The following is an 18,812-nucleotide window of genomic DNA, read 5'->3' as shown; positions in this document are numbered from 1 at the left end:
CTCTAAAAATACTTTCCATTAATTTACCCACCACTGACGTCAAACGTACATGCCGATAATTGTCAGGTGTACTCTTATAACCCTTTTGAAGCAAAGGAACTACATGAGCAATACTCGAATCCTTCGGCCCCATCCCCGTTTCTAATGACATTTGAAATATTTCTGTCAGGGTCCCTGCTATTTCTTCACTAACTTCCCTCAAGGTCCTAAGGAATATCCTGTCAGGACACGGAGATTTATCCACTTTTATATTCCTTAAGAGAGCCAGTATTTCCTCTTCTTTAATCATCATACTTTCCATAACTTCTCTACTTGTTTCCCTTACCTTACACATTCATATAGCCATAAAACAATTACAGCACGGGAACAGCCCATCTCGGCCCTTATATTCCGCGCCGAACGCTTACTCTCAATTACCCCCACAGACCTGCACTCAGCCCATAACGTTCCATTCCTTTCCTGTCCATATACCTATCCAATTTTACTTTAAATGACAATACCGAACCTGCCTCGACCACTTCTACTGGAAGCTCGTTTCACACAGCTACCACTCTCTGAGTAAAGAAATCCCCCTTCGTGTTAGCCTTAAACTTTTGCCCCCTAACTCCCAACTCATGTCCTCTTGTTTGAATCTCCCCTACTCTCAATGGAAAAAGCCAATCCACGTCAACTCAATCTATGCCCCTCATAATTTTAAATACCTCTATAAAGTTCGTCAAATATGCTGATCCAGTTAGGGACATTATTATCCAGATAGTTGATATAAATGACAAACAGCTACAGACACAGCGACGTTCCCTGGGGTACTCCTCTCGTCACAGGTCCCCAGTCAGAGAGACAACCGTCCATTACCACTCTCTAGCTTCCGCAACATAGCCAATGACGAATCCAATTTTCTACCTCATCGTGAAAGACAAGCGACTGAACCTTCCCGACGATCCTCCCATACGGAACCTTGAAAATTTCTTGCTGAAGTCCCAGTAGACGGCATCCACTGCCTTGCCTGCAACACCATTCTTGGTAACATCCTCGTAAAGCTCTGTAAGATTGGTTAGACCTGACCTACGACGACCTGATCCATACTGACTATCGCCAATGTTCCTGTTTGTCCAGACACTTCTCTTCATTCCCCATGACCAGCGTAGTCTGAACACGGAAGACAATTCCTCATTAAGTAATACTTGACGTGTCCCTTCCAAGCAAAACTATCCATATCATCCAGCGGCCGGTACTGACATATATGGCCTATTGCTGTTAAATACTCCTGCAATATTATCAGACGCATTGAGAGTAGTCTGGAAAAGGAAGGCGTCGTAGCTTTAAAAAACGAATCGACTGGACTTAAGTAGTAGGATACAATACACTAGATAGAGCATAGAACATAGAATATTAGCCGAACCAGATTTAATATCATAGGCGTTTGTCGTGAAATTTGTTAACTTTATGGTAGCAGTACAATGACATGCACAATGATTAAATAGAGAGGGGAAAAAACGAATTGCAGCTGGCAGCAGGGAAGAAGCTTTCCTGAATCGCTGAGCGTGAGCTTTCAGACTTCTGTATCTCCTTCCCGATGGTAACACTGTGTCGAGGGCATGTCCTGTTGGTGGGCAACTTTAATGATGGACGCCACTGTGTCAAAAATCACCCCGTGTAATAATGATTAATGAGGTACAGAGAAGCTGTGTTTATCAACAAGTGACTTTTATTATTTGAACTAAAATGCAGGTAGATTCACACGCTATCTACCTGTCTGCACCGTACGAGAACCCCTGACACTCCATGAAAATTCAATGGAGAGAAAAGTTATTACTCGGGAAAGGAGTCGACGCTGGACAGAGAGTCGAGAGAGAGGGACTGGGGAGAAAGAGACGGGGACAGAGACTGGTGAGGTAGCGAGAGATAGAGGAGGCTAGAGAAAGACCATGGGGAGGGAGGCCGGGGAAGTCGAGGGATCTGGTGTAGAGAGAGATCGGGGGTTGGGGAAAGGTTTTAGATGGAGAGGGAGATCGGAGTCGGGAGGGAATTCGGTGTCGGCAGAAAGCAGGAGGCGGGTAGCCGAGGAAAGGAGTGAGATACGCGGAGGGAGAGGGAGACGTGACAAAGAGAAACTGTGCAGAGACAGGGGGCCCGGAGAGTGACTGGATGAGGAAGCGAATGCCGGAGGGAACGTGCGGGGGGGGGCAAGGGTTTGGGGTAGGTAGAGAGAGAGGCTGGGAAAGAGAGGCCGCGGTTGGGGAGAGACGGGCTAGAGAGAATGTGAGAGACGGGTGGGAGGAGAAAGAGACTGGGGAATGTGGTGAGACAGCGGCGAGACTCTGAGAAGAAAAGGACGGGAGGGAGAGGGAGACGCAGCCGAGATTCTACAAGATGAGAAATGGCAAAGGGAGAAAGAAACTGAGGGAGACCGGGTTGGGCAGGGATAGAGCTAGCGTACAGAGATAGAGAGACTTCGGAGAGAGGGACTGGGAGGAGAGACTTGGGAGAGAACCTGGTGTAGAGAGAGACAGAGGGATCAGAGAAAACCGGGGCAGGGAGACCGGGGAGGTCGAGAGATCTGGGGTGAGAACAGATATTTGGGATGGGGAGAGGTCAGTTTGAGGAAGGAGACTATAAGAGAACTCGGAAGGGGAGAGCGTAAGACAGCCGTTCTTGACAGGAAGAGGTGAGAGGGAGAGACCGGGATTGGTGAGTTAATCGTGGAGAGAGCGGCAGAGGTAGATACAAGTGGCCGGGCGCAGGGTTTGGGGAGACTGGTGGATACAGAGAGACGTGATATTAAAATACTTGGGAGGGAAATAGACACTGGGGGTTGAGAGAGAGAGAGAGTGGGATGCGGTAGGGAAGTGTGAGTCGGAGAAGTCTGTCGATAAATGCACTGGATGACTAGGGGATTTTCCTTCCTGCAGGGCATTCTGGGATTACAGTGCTTCCATTCTGAAGTCCCTTTGAAACAAGCAACCCGTGTCATCTCGCTGACCTCTCTCACCCCGCTTGCTTGACCACACTCCTTCCCACACTGTATCCCCGATCTCGCTTTCCTAAAGCGGTCTTCGCGATCTTCACGCTCTCTCTCCCTCTTTGTGATCAAATCCGTTGGCTCCTGTTAGGGACGCGCAAAGTACTATGATGAAAACATACTGAGTCATGTTGGTAATGGGATACTCTGGACAATTTACAGTGTGTGACCTTTTCCCCGTCGCCCCTCTACCCACCTGTCGGCTGAAAACCTGCCCGACCAGAAAGGGAAGAAATTGAGGCTTACCTAAATGACTCTCTCGCGCCGGTCGTTATCCGACCCTCATCTTCCCCTGTCGGCGCATGATTCTTCTTTGTGGGGAAGAAACACGGCTCACTGCGCCCCTGCATTGACTACCGTGGCCTGAGTAGCATCACCATAAACAATGTCTCCACTGCCCCTTATCCCTGCCTTCGAGCTCCTTCACGGAGCCGCAATTTTCTCTACGTTGGACCTGCGGAATGCCTATCATCTGGTCAGGATCAGGGAGGGAGATGAGTGGGAAAACAGCTTGTAATACCCCTCTTGGTCATTTCGAATATCTGGTCACGCCATTCGGCCTCATCAATCCCCCGCTGTCTTCCAAGCCCTGATGAACTATGTCTTTACGGAATTTATTAACCGTTTCGTTTTCTTTTATTTGGACGACATCTTAATCTTCTCCCGCAGTCTTCAGGAACACACGCACCATGTCCGTCAGGTTCTTCAGAGGCTTTTGGAGAACAAGATATTCGTGAATGCTGAGAAGTGCGAATTTCATGTCCCTCCTGTCATTTTCTTAGGCCCGCATTGAGAGCGGGCAAGTGAGGGCGGATCCCGAAAAGATCCGGAGTGGCCAAACCCCACGACAAACCCCAGCGATTTCTGAGGTTCGCAAATTTCTACTGTCGCTTCATCAGGGATTACAGCCGGGTGGCAGCGTCCCTTACTCGACTCACCGCTCCTAAGACCCCTTTTCACTGGACCCCCGAAGCGGACTCAGCCTTCTCGGAGCTAAAGAGGCGTTTTACTTCCTCTCCCATCCTGGCCTTACCTGACCCTTCTGGTCAATTCATTCTGGAAGTTGGCGCCTCCGACTCCGGGGTGTGAGCGGTCCGCTCCCAACGCCCCGGCCCAGACCAAAAGCTTTATTCCTGCACCTTCTTCTCTCGCCGCCTATACCCCGCCGAACAGAACTACAACGGAGGGAACCGGGAGTCACCGTCCGTCAAACTCGCTTTGGAGGAGTGGAGATACTGGCTGGAGGGCGCTGAACATCCATTCATCGTCTGGATGAACTACAAGAACCTCGCATAACTCCAAAATGTCAAACGCCTGAAATCCAGCCAAGCCCTTTGGGCATTACTTTTTGGCCGTTTCAGATTCATATTCGCCTATCGTCCTGGTTCCAAGAACGGGAAGCCCGATGCTCTCTCTCGTCAATATGTCTCCGAGTAGGGCTTCCCAACCCCGATACCATCCTTCCACCATCCGGTGTGGTGGCTGCCCTCACCTGGGAGATCGAATCCATATTCAGCGAGGCCCAGCGGACTCATCCTGACCCTGGGAATGGACCCGTCAGTCGTCTCTTCCTGCCCGACGCTGTTCGGTCGCAGGTTCTCCAGTGGGGGCACACTTCTCGTTTCGCCTGCCATCCCGGGATCGATCGGACTCTATTCCATCTGAAGAGACATGTCTGGTGGCCCTCCATGGATGCTGACACTCGTTCCTTGGTCTCTGCCTGTTCTGTGTGTGCCCGTGTAAAAGCCTCACACCGACCACCTGCTGGATTGCTTCGTCCCCTACCTTTCCCTAGCCGCTCTTGGTCTCACATTGCGTTGAATGTCATTACGGGACTACCTCCTTCACATGGGATCACTGCCGCACTCACCGTGATGGACCGCTTCTCCAAAGCTGTGCACTTCCTAGCTCTTCCCAAACTCCCTACAGCCCGTGAAACACCCGACCTCCTTCTTCATCACATCTTCCGTTATCATGGAATTCCCTCGGACATTATATCTGAGCAGGGTCCGCAATTCATCTCTCAAGTCTGGATATCCTTTTGTCAAGCCCCTGGAGCCTCAGTAAGTCTGTCTTCCGGCTTCCATCCGCTGACTAATGGTCAAAGAGAACGAGCAAACCAGGATTTGGAAGCAGCACTGCGCTGCATAACCGCCAACAACCTGTAATCCTGGAGCACACATCTCGCTTGCGTAGAGTCCGCCCACAATTCCCTGTTCAGCACCGCCACTGGAATGTCGCCCTTCGAATGCTCCTCCAGTTACCAACCCCCTCTGTTTCACGTACATGAAGATGACATTGCTGTGCCTTCAGTTCAGGCCCGTCTCCGCCGGTGCCGCAAGATCTGGAAAGATGCATGCGCGGTCTTGCTCGGTTGAGCCGACTGCAACCGGAGGATTGCCAATCGCCATCGAATTCCTGCACCCAATTATCGGCCTGGGCAGAAGGTTTGGCTCTCGTCAAAAGACATCCCCCTTAAGAATGAACCCAAGAAATTCGCCCCTCACTACGTTGGACCATTCGAGATTATAATCAACCCCTCTGGTGTCAGACTCAAACTGCCAAAATCTATGCACATTCATCCTATATTCCACGTCTCCCAATTGAAACCGGTAACTGTCAGCCCTTTGTGCCCTCCTGCCGAACCCCCTCCACACGCCCTGATTGTTGATGACTACCCAGCATATAACGTCTGGCGAATACTGGATGTGCGCCACCGAGACAGGGGTCTCCAGTACCTGGTCGATTGGGAGGGATACGGCCCGGAGGAGTGCACCTAGATTCCCCGCTCATTCATCCTGACCCCTTCCCTCATCCGTGATTTTCATCGAGACAATCTGGACAAGCCTGGTGGAGCCTCCCTTGCGGGGGGCGGGGAGTGATGGGTGCTATCACGGTCCTGATCATTCATTCCGTATTTGCTTGTACTTTCCTTTCATTATGCTACGGTTCCGACCGCTAATTTCCTATTTGCTCCGAAATCCCTTTGATGACGACACACCTGGTTTCCATCAGGACCTGCAGCGTAAAAACCCTAGCGGCACAACCACTAGTTGCCAGATCGTTGGTTTTGCCTGTGTGGTGATTAACGTTTACCGACCTCTTAGGACTGTATGATCTAAGTTTTTTCTCCAGTATCGAGAATTACCTGTGAAACTTCGTCTCTTCGTGTGAAGATCAGTTTTCTAAGTGCAATTCCAGTTCAAAGGTTTACCTGTGAAACCCAGCCTCTCTGCGCCAAGGTAAGACTTCTAAGGTTTTACTTCATAATGTCTCCATACTAAGAGTTTTCTCCGCCGTTTATTTCTCTAGGATTCGAGTCAAGATAAATTCTGTCCGACGTCTCCTGCCTACCTGCTCTCCCTCCTGTTTGCCATTAACGTCTCCATCCTAACCAAATCTCCGTGTCTGTGTCCTGCACTTGGGTTCGCCTCATCCGTTGTAACAAGTACATCCTTTTCCTTAACATCTACACGCTTAATCTTCTCAGTCCACTGCAAGTCATTTCTACAATAGTAAAGATATTTATTTCCGCAGTGAATGCTGAAGCAAAGTATTCATTAGGTGCCTCTGCTATCTCCTCCGGTTCCGTACACACTTTTCCACCCTCACAATTGATTGGTACTATTCTCTCACATTTTATCCCCTTGCTCTTCACGTACTTTTAGACCGCCTTGTGGTTTTCATCAATACTGCTCGTAAAAGCCTTCTCAGGGCATCTCAGAGTCTCGTAATTTCGATCCTAATCTCTATCCCGCTAGCATTAAAATCTTCTGGATTGTTATCATTACCTGTTTTTTTAAAAATTTCATGAGCATTTCATTCTGTATCTGGCAGTCTCTGCTACAGTGTGAGAGTGTGGGTTTCATTCTGTATCTAGCGGTCTCCGCTATGGTAGAGAATGTGGGGTTCATTCTGTATCTGTCAGTCCCTGCTACAGTGTGAGAGTCTGGGGTTCATTCTGTATCAGTCAGTCTCTGTTACAGTGTGAGAGTGTGGGTTTCATTCTGTATCTGTCAGTCTCTGTTACAGTGTGAGAGTGTGAGTTTCATTCTGTATCTCTCAATCTCTGCTAGAGTGTGAGAGTGTGGGTTTCATTCTGTATCTGTCAGTCTCTGTTACAGTGTGAGAGTGTCTGTTTCATTCTGTATCTGTCAGTCTCTGCTACAATGTGAGAGTGTGGGTTTCATTCTGTATCTGTCAGTCTCTGCTACAGTGTGAGAGTGTGGGTTTCATTCTGTATCTGTCAGTCTCTGCTACAGTGTGAGAGTGTGGGTTTCATTCTGTATCTGTCAGTCTCTGCTACAATGTGAGAGTGTGGGTTTCATTCTGTATCAGTCTGTCTCTGTTACAGTGTGGGAGTGTGGGGTTCCTTCTGTATCTGTCTGCTCCAGCGTTACGGGTGTTGTCTCAGTCCCGTACCTGTGAATATCTGACTCAGTGTGAGCCGATGTTTTTTTTCTCCTTCTTTCCCGCTGTTCCACCAAACTAGTGAATACTCTTAAAACAGAATCTGTATTCGCTGAGCTATTTTTAGAACAAGATTCTTCTGCAGTTGGATGATGATAAAATTGTGAAATAGACAGTGAACTGATGAATAATGACGGTTGTGTTGAGCAGAATATTAAGCATCATAGGGTCATATGGCAAACAAGCCATTCGGCTCGACGTAATTCTGCATGCTATTCGTTGCTAACCCACACAGCGCCAACTGAGCAGCACTTGATCTGTAAACTTCTATGGTTTGGCAACACAACTTCTGTAATGTTGAATGACAATTTTAAAAAATAATAAATATATTAATTAATTTAAATAAATAAGTGCGTCATTTATTTCATAAATTGATCGAAATAAAACCTGTCTCATATACCTGCATTATTTATATGAATACATTTCCCTCAGCAATTCTAAATTGCTGCCTTCACCGTGTATCTCTGCACACTTGCATTTACTGATTCTGTCACATATTCCTCTATGTGAACTAGAGCGAGAATCAATTCGAGTTCTTTCCCGCTCATAAACGTTTCGATTCTCTTATGACAGTTTCGGACTCATCTGCAATATGCTATGAATTTTTGATTGGGAAAATTGTAACTACGTTGTTCTGTGCAGCACTGAGAGAGTTTGGGAGTAGGAATTCGAGGGAAGCTCAAGTCTGACGTTTGGAATCATCTAAAGGTCCGCATTGCAGCAGGCAGTTGACTGATGAACTCTGGGAAATTGCTGTCACTGCTACGTCACTGCACAGCCGGGAATGTCCCGCTCGTCAGGGACATGCTGGCGGAAGAGCATGTTCCTGTGTTGCAAGACACCGCACCCGTCAGTCCAAAAGAAAAAGATGAACTGAGGTGAATGGACAGCAGATGCTGAACAGATTGACATTACAATGGGAACACATCACCTGGACATGTTGGGATCATGGAACAGCAGACAACAGGAACAATCCCTGTGACTCACTACTTCTGCGCTGAACAAGATACCGAATGAGACTAAACTTGGATGACTGTGCATGACCCATCTCCCTTCATTCACTGGATGTTCATGTGCTTTGACTGAATATTTACCGTTATGGGAATCAAGAGGTTATATCCCAATAGAAGGCGAACCTTTATCATTAGCTCCCTTGATGAAGTAAATATTTGAGAAGGCAAGAGAAAACACTGATGGATAAAAAAGGTGGAGTTTCACGTAAAGACATCCCTGGAAGGGAGCAGGAGGGCTGGTGAGTTAGCCAAACTGGAATCAAGTTGGGTGGTGAAATGGAACCTAGATATAGAGGTAGGAATGACAGAAAAACCAGCAGACTGTACAGATATAGACTTAGTCATGACGCAGCAACAGGATCAGGAGTTAGCCAAGGTACACACAGGAGAGGAGTCTGAAGATTATGGGAAATATCGATGGATACAGGCACGGATTTGGATTATCCTTGATAGTGGTAAATTTGAGGTCCGGAATTGTGAAAGAAACCAGATGATGTACTTGCACTGTGACATTTGTGGGCATCAAGGAGCAGATAGAACTATGGAACAGTTGAAGAATCTGTGTTGGTGGCCAAAACTGAGAGGTGATGTACATTATTATAAGAATTGTTTGATTTGTGAACAGTGATAACCCAGATAAATCGGCAATAGAAACAGTTTTAAGAACCGCTCCGTAGAAGGACCATGTGTTAACTTGTAGGATTATTTTGTTGGATTTTCACCTCCATGCCCTGGAGGACTGAACTATATCCTCGGGATAGGGGATGCGTTCACCAGGTGGACAGAGCCTTCCCCAACTAGATAAAGTAAACCGCTGACGTCACAGCCAGGATTATGTTGGACGGAATGTCCACCCTTTGGGGATTGCAGAGCTCTCTAGAATCATTCATGGTCCCCGCTACTCCGCAGATGTGATACAAAATGTAATGAAATTGTCTGGGGTAAAACACAGTTTGGTATCCCTTATCGACCACAACAGAGTGCAATTGCTGAATGGATGAGCGGGACTTTAAAGACAATGCTAGCGAAAATTAAAAAAAAGTTTGGAAACTTGTCTGGGCTAGATTTACCATCAACTGAGCAATGAATTGACTCTATTAAGTCTGCCCATTGTGTCGCCGCCCATAAGAGGTGACGGAAGAAACAGCAGAACAAAGCTTATTTCGAGGTTCAAATAAAACCGCGGGAGTTGGAAATTGGACAGAAGGTTGTAATATCTCCACATCAGCCAAGCCCCTTTACAGCTTCGCGATTTGAGGGACATATGATATCGCTGACAGAGCCGATCCATCAGTATATCGAATTCAGACTGTTCCAAACAAATTGTGTTAGTATCATATTAACCAATTCAAATCCCCTGGAGGTAGTCAATGTCATCTAGTAGCTCTGTTCCAGAAAGCATCTTGTCAAAGGGATGCTCTGGACCGAGATAAGATCATATACTCTTAGATTCACGTTTCCGGCAATCGTTGGTAATGCAGATGAAGAGCAATTGTCCACTCAGTCAGTTGGGCACCCACTTCCGGTTTGTACCCGGAGGAGAAGGATAGTTCACTTGTTTGTACTCGCCAGAGTCAAAGCGGGCAAAATGGGAGAGAGAAATAGATGGGAGAACGGGTTTATTACGTGGTCTTCTGCAAATAAAGTGGGGGTTAATGGATCTGGTATAAATGCATTTTAATAAGGCTTTGTTTAGCCATGGTAGGACCATTCATAAGGTCAGAAGGTTTGGTATCCAGGGATAGTTGGCTGGTGTACTCAGAAATGACGCCCACCTAGGGCAAAGGATAGTTGTGGACGGAGTGTTTTCTACCTGGATGTCGGTGACCAATGGCGTCCTGCAGAAATCAGTTGAGACCCCCGGATATTATGAACGAGTTGGATGAGGAGGTGGAAGGGTGATTTATTGTATTTGCGATGATGTGGAGGTTGGTGGAATTATGTATAGTGCCGATTACAAGAGGACAGTGACAGGACGCAGAGCAGCGCTGAGAAGTTACAGATGGAGTTAAACCGGGAACGTTACGGAGTGATTCACGTTGGAAGGATGAATTTGAAGTCAGAGGTGATAGTTTCTCGAGTCAACCGAGGGCCGCACGTTGGTACGAGTTCCGCAATGGAAACAGAGTGATGAGACACTCTCCAAAAAGCCGAGGGCCGCTCATCGGTACGAGAACCACAATGGATACGGAGCAGTGCACTGCAGGAGCAGAAGGAAGTTTGATTGACAGGTTAGCTTGAACACATCCGCTGTTCTGCCCGTATTCACAGCGACGCTCGAAAGGCAATATACCTGACAGTAAATCAGGAGAAAAAATACAACTTCGTGATAAATATTAGAACAGCCCGGGAACCTGCGGATAGGTCAAAGATTTCACTAGCTACTTTTTTTCAAAGAGCGAATGAATGGGAAAGACTGGTAGAATTGTGGCAGATTTGAGAATATTTGTAAAGTTCAACAGACCACGTCACGGTCAATTCATTCACTGGCAGAGGTCAGGTTCCTGCCAAACGGCCCACGTGTGCGCTGGAAAACTTTGTTCTTCAAACTGTACACAGCCCTCGCTAATCTCCCGAGGACACGCTCCCTTTTTGACCACAGGTCTCTGGAATATCGTTGTGGATCTTTTAAAGTGTTTGGAGGAATATGTGCAGTTTATTTTAATGTAACACATGTCAGCTGTCGCTGTGATTTCCATCACTCAAACCCCCGGAATGACTGGAACGAACGAACGAAAAGATGAACGAAACTTCCCCTTTAATAAAGAAGTTTTCTCTATTTTACCTACCAAAACAAACACGTTCCCTCAATTTCGGAAGAGAAAGTGCTCCGTCAAATGTTACAAACTATATCGACATCAAGATGAATGCCTGATTTAAAAGCAACACAGAACTAAAACATATCATATTTAAGTACCTGAAGCCAGGTATCATGGAAAATTCTCATCATATTTTGTTTTAAAGTAAATAGATTGCAATATCCCTTGAGGTGTCAAAATTATGACACGGTGACAGTGAGTTTAAATAGTTTAAAGTAAGTGTTTGAGCAGTTGGTTGTCACTAATGTCCCTGAAGTGATAGCCACGCTAATTGCCTCAGTGGAATTGCTCTCACCTCAATAAAAGTCTGCTAAACCGATCACCAGTCCATCTGATCAGCTGAAACGTTCCGCACAACTGAACGCTGCTTCTGACGGAATATGGGATATTCGACGATTTACTACATCGCGGCCATTTTCTATCCCACACTTGTAGCGGTTGGTGTCCCCGGTAAGATGCCGGAGCTGGTTACTTTATGTATGGTGCCGTCGTTACTCTGCTGCGGTATCCGCACTGTTAATAAGCACAGACGCTACCATCGGCCGTACCGTGTTTCAAGCATCTCATTGTTTTATTTTCATTTTTGTACTTTGATCGAAGTGATTATCCTTTTGTCAATTGCTTATGTGCCGATATTGACATTTTTTTCATAATTTCACCTCGCTAGGCTTTCTGAAGTGATGCTGGTCTGTGCTTTTCTAGGTCCGAGTCTCTATCAGTGCAGACACTTCGAGCTTATAACATTGTGGCAGCTTATTTAAATGACGGTCCAGTCTATTTTCGACACGTAGGTCTGTTCTTCTGTAAGTCAGTAAATGATAAATTGTGTTTTGTATCTTTTGATTCCACTTTGTCACCGCTGCAAACAATCCCTTCAACAGTTTCGCCCCTAATAATGGAAATGGTGTTGTTTACGATCTTCCGTTCACCGGTCCGTGGACTCAGGTTCTTTGCTCTAAACTGTCCAGCCGGAGTGCAGCGACTGAGACCGCACACACTGGACTCCCACTTTCCACCTCCAAACAGACCACGCCTCGGGGGCATTCAGAGAGTTGCTGCTGACCATATTTCTATTTTGCTTTCAAATTTCTTTTAGTTAATTTAACGGCCATTGTGATCCTATCTCGGGGAAAATGCGGACTCTCCAAATGCATCACCCGTTACCTGGTTGGAATGGCGACAGCGGATCTGATGGTGGTTATCGTTGCTGCTTTAGTGGAACAGACCAACAATATACACATTTATTCCAGATCCCTGCTCATCACTCCTGTGTGCGCATTGACAGTTGTATTTAGGGTTGTAACGACGGACTGTTCTGTTTGGTTCACGGTCAGTTTTACCTTCGATCGCTTCATCGCAATATGTTGCCGAAAGCTGCGGGAGCGATACTGCACCGAGAGAACAGCCACGGCGATTATCGTGACCGTGGTTATAGTGAGCTGCGGGAAATGTGTCCCGTATTACTTTGCCCTTGAACCTTACGTCATCATTGACAGCACGCCGTGGCGTTGCATCCGCACATATGAATACGCTACTTCACCCGTGTGGAGAGGATACGAATTACTGGACAGTATTTTAACTCCATTGCTACCAATCGGCTTAATCCTGGTGTTTAACGGGTTAACCGTGAGGCATATCGTTGAGGCAAATAGAGTCCGCAGAAAGCTTCGGCACAGCAGCGACAATCAGAAAGATGCCGAGGTGGAAAAACGCAGAAAATCCATAACTTTGGTGTTTTCTATATCAGCTAATTTCATATTATTTTGGATGCCCTCTGTAGTCCATTCCCTGAAATGGCAAACGCAAAATTATTTTTTCCAGGACAGATATTTGAGTTCCCCGGTATACATGCTACAGCAATTTGGGTACATGTTACAAGTAGTCAGCATGTGTACCAATACTTGTATCTATACACTGACACAGAGGAAATTCAGAGAAGAGCTGAGGAATGGAATGAAGTATGTGTTTACATTAAATGGCCATCTGTGTAGATAACGCCGATGTCCAATTACAATTCAGCTGAGTTTTCAAATAAAGCCGTTTTACAATGAACAAGTTTGGCAAATATGTCATTAATTCAAACAATCATATGCTTGGTCATCCGGAAATTGCAGAATTGGCGGAAGATTGCTGACTTCATGCAGTTCAGGTAGGTAGCAATACAAACGTTCAATGCTGCTGGCGTGATTGTTACATTGGTTGAAGTATGTTCCAAACTATCACAGACACTCGACTGTCACAAGGACAGGGATGGCTGCAGGACTTCACGGGGTTTACAAGCTTCATAATGGACAGGGTCTGGGAACAGAGTGTAAAGGGAGTGCGATGAGAAACCAGGGATAGTATCGCAGCTGCAGAAAGGGAGGACAACTTGTAGCGTTCGCTTGTTAACGGACTGTGAGACGAACACAGAAACATGATCACCCCATTTGGAGTATTTTGTGCAGCCGCATTTCTATCAAAATAAAAAACTGCAACGGGAACAGTGAGGAACCGGTCCTTTCTGAATACATTGATCAATGTGAACACAGCGCAGAAAAGGCAGATATGCTCTAACATGCCGACGCTGAAAAGAGGATGCGGTGGAAACTTGGAAAACATTATGACAGATGATTCCCCGGTACCGGAGGGAATATAGTCCAGGTAATTTTGGAAGGCGAGCTCAGATATTGTAGAGCTTTTGGACGGGATATTAGTGTTTTCGCTGGCCACGGAATTAGAACTAGAAGATTGGAGGGTGGAAAATGTTGTTCATTTGTTGACGAAAAGTAACAGGGAGATTCTTGGAATTATAGACCAGGGAGTCTTACGTCAGTAGTGGGTAAACTACTGGAGACGATTATTGAAGAGGGAATTTATGAGTATTTGGAGAAACGTAGTCTGTCTACGGAGTGAAAACATGGCATGTTGTCCTTTATGAGTCAGAGTGAATTATTTGAAAAAGTGAATTTTAAACAAACAGAAGAACCAGGACAGTCGATATGGGTGCATTAATTTTGGTCAGGGGTTTGATCAGTTCCCCATAGTAGACTCATTCAGAAAGTCAGGAGGCATGGGATTTGAAGAAACCTGGCTGCATTGGTTCAGAATTGGCTTCCTAACGGAAGGCAGATGATGTAGTAGACAGAGTGAATTCTGGCTGGAAGACTAATGCAGCTGTGTTCCGCATGCAGTTTCGAAACTTCGGTACACTTTACAATTCTATTGCGAGTCTGCAGTTACCAGTGCTACAAGAAATAGGGCTGTGGAAATGATCGATTTAATCTGATCACACAGCAGCACCTGGATAATTTATGGAATTAGGGCTGACGACGTAAGCAAATCGCTGAACGATTGACTGCACCAGAGCGTTTCTGAACTGACCTGTCATTTACATATTACAGGGCAAATGCTACAATGACTTCAAAGCATCTTTTCCAACGGAGCCCTACAACTTAAAACCAGTATTTCAAAGTGTTCAGCAGCAGCTTCTGATGCTTATTACAAGAACCAGCCTTCCAAAATGCCAATTCCAAATTCCCCATTCAAGTACACACCAATTTATCCTAATGCCAATTTACCTCTGAATCGTGGTTTTATTGCATCGAGTGTAGATGCGCTCATATTTCGATCTATTTAACCCTGAATCCACATGACCGGTGTGGAATCTGTGTCTCTTTCTGAAATCATTAATAAACGAAACATACAGAACGACACAAACTAAAAACGCAGCGAGAGCAAAACAAATATCCGGGCTTACACTTGTCTTCCTCCAAAACCATCGCAGGCAATTGGAGAATACAGAATAAACTACTTTCAAAGCTTCCATCTTCTCATGCTATAACCATCCATTAACTCAGTCTCCATGTTCCAGTGTGTGCAAGGACAGAGGGATCGAGCAGTATCAACGACTTTCTAGATTGGTCGGTGCTGTGAGACACTAAAGCTCTAACCCAGACATACAGTCAGACAGCCAGAGGAAACCACTGCACAGAAACAGGGTCTTCAGCCCGTCCAGTCAGTGAGGAATTATTTAAACTGCCTACTGCCATCGACCTCACCCGGACCGTGCCCATCCATATCCCTCTCATCCGTGTACTTCCCCAATCATCTCTTAAACTTTGACATCGGAAACTCAATTACCATTTGTGTTGGCAGCACTGTCTGCACTCTGTCGACCCTCTGGGTGAAGACTTTTCCCCTCATGTTTTCTTTAAACATTTCACGTATCAAATCTCCCCTCAATCTTCGACCCACTCGGGAATAAAGTGCTGACATATGTAATCTTTCCTTTTAATTCCAAACATTCAGTCCTGGCAATAGCCGTGTAACGAATCGGTATTGTTTTATTTATTATTATTATTATTATTATTATTATTATTATTATTATTATTATTATTATTATTATTATTATTATTATTATTATTATTATTATTATTTTAATATCACTTAATGTTCTTTTTTTTACAATTAGTAATTTCTTCCTCAGAACTTTAACAGTCCTTTGGTTCTTTTATTTTTCTCTTTCATGAATGCCATGTTCTTTGGAAGCTTGTTTAAACCAAGTTAATTGTCTTTTAGGCTTCTTCCAGGTGAATAGGAGTTCACTTTTTGAATAATAAGAATTATATATCACCACAGGGGGCATCAGGATTTTAGAGGTGATTAGGTGGGGCATGGCCAAAAAAAGGTTGGGAACCACTGGTCTGGAGTGTTCTTTAACCAGAAGCACTGGGTAAACAAGAGATCTGCAAAGTGCTGAGCAGTAGATTCGTGGCAATATTTATCACATTTATTCATTATTATTATTTATCTGCAAGTTTTGTTTTACATTTTGCTGGGTTTGATAGTTGTCTATTGCTGTAGGCACAGTTTCGTCAGATTCCCTGATGGTCTATTGGTTAGGATTCGGCGCTCTCACCGCCGCGGCCCGGGTTCGATTCTCGGTCAGGGAATTAAAATATTGCCTGCTGTAATTTCGTCAGACAGACATACTTTATTGATCCCGAAGGAAACTGGGTTTCGTTACAGTCGCACCAACCAAGAATAGTGTAGAAATATAGCAATATAAATCCATAAATGATTAAATAATAATAGTTAAATTATGCCAAGTGGAAATTAGTCCAGGACTAGACTATTGGCTCAGGGTGTCTGACATTCCGAGGCAGGAGCTGTAAAGTTTGACGGCCATAGTCAGGAATGACTTCCTATGACGCTCGGTGTTGCATCTCGGTGGAATGAGTCTGGCTGAATGTACTCCTGTGCCTAACCAGTACATTATGCAGTCGATGGGAGACTTTGTCCAAGATGGCATGCATCCTCTTTTCAGCCACCACCGTCAGAGAGTTCATTTCCACCCCCACAACATCACTGGCCGTACGAATGAGTTTGTTGATTCAGTTGGTGTCTGCAACCCTCAGCCTGCTGCCCCAGCACACAACAGCAAACATGATAGCACTGGCCACGACAGCCTCGTCGAACATCCTCAGTGTCGTCCGGCAGATGTTAAAGGACCTCAGTCTCCTCAGGAAATAAAGACGGCTCTGACACTTCTTGTAGACAGCCTCAGTGTTCTTTGACCAGTCCAGTCTGTTGTCATTTCGGATCCCCAGGTATTTGCAATCCTCCATCATGTCCACACTGAACCCTTGGATGGAAACAGGGGTTACCGGTGCCCTAGCCCTCCTCAGGTCCACCACCAGCTCCTTAGTCTTTTTCACATTAAGCCTTGTACTCAGCCTCATCTCCCTTACTGATGCTTCCAACTATGGCAGAGTCATCAAAAAACTTCTGAAGATGGCAAGATTCTGTGCAGTAGTTGAAGTCCGAGGTGTAGATGGTGAAGAGAAAGGGAGGCAGGACAGTCACCTGTGGAGCCCCAGTGCTGCTGACCACTCTGTCTGACACACAGTGTTGCAAGTGGATTCTCACCCAGCAGTGCAGGGCGGATGGTGTTGAACGCACTGGAGAAGTCAAAAAACATGACCCTCCCTCACCGTGCTCGCCTTCTTGTCCAGGTGGGCGTAGACACGGTTCAGCAGGTAGACGATGGCATCCTCAACTCCTAGTTGGGGCTGGTAGGCGAACTGGATAATGTGCTTATTTTGAATTATCGTGTGTATTAACTTGCTGCCACAACAACCCCATTCCTGTCTGTGCTTCACCTGCATCCGCCTGATTCAGCAACGTAAGACCACAAAATATAGGAAAGAATTAGGCCTTTTGGCCCAACGGGTTTGCTTCGACATTTCCTCTCAGCCCCATTCTCCTGCTTTCTACTGGTATAATTTCATGCCCTGATCAATCAAGAAACCTATCGATCTCTGACAAATATACAAAGAGACTCGGACTCCACAGGGGCCTGTGGCAACGAATCCGACAGATTCGCCACTCGCTGGCTGAACAACTCACTCCTCATCTCTCTTCTAAAAGGATGCTCCTCTATCTCGCGGCTGCGTCCTTTGGTCTTAGATTCTCCCACCATAGGAAACATCCTCTCAATATCCGCCCTGTCAAGGCCTTTCACCATTCGATAGCTTCCAATGAGGTCCCGCGCATCCAGTGAATGCAGGCCCGGCGCCATCAAACGCTCTTCATATCACTAACCATTCAATCCCAACATCATTCCTCTGAATCTCCTTTCAACCCTCTCCAGCTTCAGCCATACTCTCTCAGGTAAGGGAACTAAAACTGCTCACAATACTCCAAGCGAGGCCTCGCAAGTTCTTTATAAAGTCTCTGAATCACATCCTTGCTTTATATTCCAGTCCTCTTGAAATGAATGCGAGCATCGCACTTGCCTTCCTCATCACAGACTCAACCTGCAAATTAACCTTTGGACATTAGGGTGCCGGTGTGTACGTCACAATGGGAGGCCTGTACACGGACTCCCGAGGCTGAGCTTCTCAGTCTTCTTGTTTGCATTTTCTCTCCTCTTAGAAAGTCTGCTTCTTCATTGCTGATATCAAAGTGTGTGACAAAATATTTCCATGCACTGCATTCAATCTGCCACTTCTTTGCCCATTCACCAACCTTCTGTAGCCTCTCTACCTCCGAGAAGGACTTCCTGCTCTTTTCGCTCTGAAAAATCTGCATATTTGCGGTGTGATACCAAAAGTCGCCCATATCGAGCTGACTACCACACATCCTCACTTGCACCCGCCCAACTCTTGCCCATTTCTTAACTCCCCATACTGGTCATCTGCTCTCCACGTTCAGTTCAGCGTCAGTGTGTGGATCGGAAATGTGTTCTATCTCTCTCCGACCACAAATGCTGCTTGACCCGCTGTCCACTGTTCCTGCATCGATTCGTTATTTGTTCTGTATGACACTTGTTAGTCAAGGAAAACATGACTTTGAGAAAAATATCGCAGGTGCTGTCTCAATAAAGCTGGAAATAACTGTGCGAGGTCTTACAGACAATAACTTGCAATCGATATAATGTAGATTTGATCTTCTGCACTCCTCACTGCACCTCAATTCACTCAGAGATGCTGTCTCTCTTTAGAAGAG

At 45.9% G+C, this 18,812-nt stretch overlaps 1 non-coding gene across 1 annotated transcript; it reads left to right on the top strand.

Annotated features, from left to right (window-relative positions):
* Positions 1 to 16,183: 16,183 nt before the first annotated feature.
* On the top strand, positions 16,184 to 16,255 carry trnae-cuc (transfer RNA glutamic acid (anticodon CUC)). The gene has a single exon. It is a non-coding gene; the product is annotated as a tRNA-Glu (tRNA).
* Positions 16,256 to 18,812: the final 2,557 nt, after the last annotated feature.

The sequence above is a fragment of the Hemitrygon akajei genome, unplaced genomic scaffold, assembly GCF_048418815.1.
Source record: "Hemitrygon akajei unplaced genomic scaffold, sHemAka1.3 Scf000057, whole genome shotgun sequence".
NCBI lineage: Eukaryota > Metazoa > Chordata > Chondrichthyes > Myliobatiformes > Dasyatidae > Hemitrygon > Hemitrygon akajei.
The sequence above is the reverse complement of the archived record's forward strand: the minus strand, read 5'-3'. Positions and strand labels throughout refer to the sequence as shown.